The sequence below is a fragment of the Austrofundulus limnaeus genome, unplaced genomic scaffold (assembly GCF_001266775.1).
Source record: "Austrofundulus limnaeus strain Quisiro unplaced genomic scaffold, Austrofundulus_limnaeus-1.0 Scaffold26, whole genome shotgun sequence".
In the NCBI taxonomy this organism is placed as follows: Eukaryota; Metazoa; Chordata; class Actinopteri; order Cyprinodontiformes; family Rivulidae; genus Austrofundulus; species Austrofundulus limnaeus.
Genome location: NW_013952428.1, coordinates 1,056,497 through 1,057,909, shown reverse-complemented (window position 1 = coordinate 1,057,909; position 1,413 = coordinate 1,056,497).

The following is a 1,413-nucleotide window of genomic DNA, read 5'->3' as shown; positions in this document are numbered from 1 at the left end:
GCTTGAAGCACCTCCACCATAGACTTTGTATGTAAACCTGCTGCTCCTGACGCTGAAATCGCGTTTGGTGTGAACGCACCGTTAGACTGCTGGAGCACAAACTGAGCACATTTCTTCACTCTGCTGTTGTCTTTAGTCTCTCTTCCCTGCATGTTTATTGTAATTATTTCTATCAATAACGTTTTTTTCTTTGTATCTTCCAGAAGAAGATGCACCTGGACCAGTCCTGGATCAGTTCTACTGTGTTTGTCTGTGTCTCTTTCCTGTCCTCCAACCAGCCGGTCGAGGCAGATGGTCTCCTGTCCTGAGCCTGGTTCTGCTGGAGGTTTCTTCCTGATTAGCAGGGAGTTTTTCCTCTCCACCGTTTGCTCAGGATGGGAGACTGTGATGAAGTGATTCWACGCAGCCTGCTGGTTTCTTCTTTAGATTGTTCTTTTTATGTACAGTGCCCTGAGGAGCGTTTGTTGTGACTTGGCGCTATATAAACTGAATTGAAATGAATTCAGTTTTTAATAAACCAAAATACAGTTTCAAAGCAAATTAATTCAAAACATTAAATTCAGTTTCAATTTCATACATGTCAACCTCTTCGGATGTTTAACTGTATAAAAAAACTCAAAAATCTGTAAATTTTGCAAAAATTCTGTACAACTCGCACCCGCGAGTGGGGGGGTTGGAGGTGGGGGTCTGTCGGCTGTGGAGATGACAGCGCCTGCTGCGAAGCAGGAGGAAAGGAGTGCGTAAAAAATTCAAAACTTATTTCTAGCGGCAGAAAAGGTTGGTAGATGGCTATTTGATGTCATTTATTGTTTTTTTTAAATCATCCTATAGGCTCTGACATGTTAGATAAATTTGAAATTAAGTTTTGAAAAAATCCGTAAGACTTGACAAAAATCCATGAGACTGCCCTATACGTACGTATACCTGCAAAATGACGTAAAATCCTTATAACTTACGGACAATCCATACAAGTTGAGATGTATGCAATTTAGTAAAATTTATTTTCAAACTAATGCATTCAATTTCAAATTATGCACATTCAGATTCAATCTGAGCAATTCAAATTCAGTTCCTGCTGGCACAAGATTGATCCCGTAGACCTGGGCCTGAAGGCAACCTATTGTAAATGTTTTTAGGGGTGGGGGAAACTGGAGTACCCGGAGAAAACCCACACAAGCACAAGCAGAACATGCAAACTCTGCACAGAAAGACCCCAGGTGCGAACTGGGGATTGAACCCAGAACCTTCTTGGTGTGAGGCGGCAGTGCTAACCACTGAGCCATCACGCTGCCAAACGAAGTGACTTCTTTCTCTCGTCGTGGTCTACATTTAAGACAATAACACAATACCCTTCATGGTTTTTACTCCCGTTGTCCTTCCTTCAGTCTGACACACCCACTCGTCCCCGTGTCC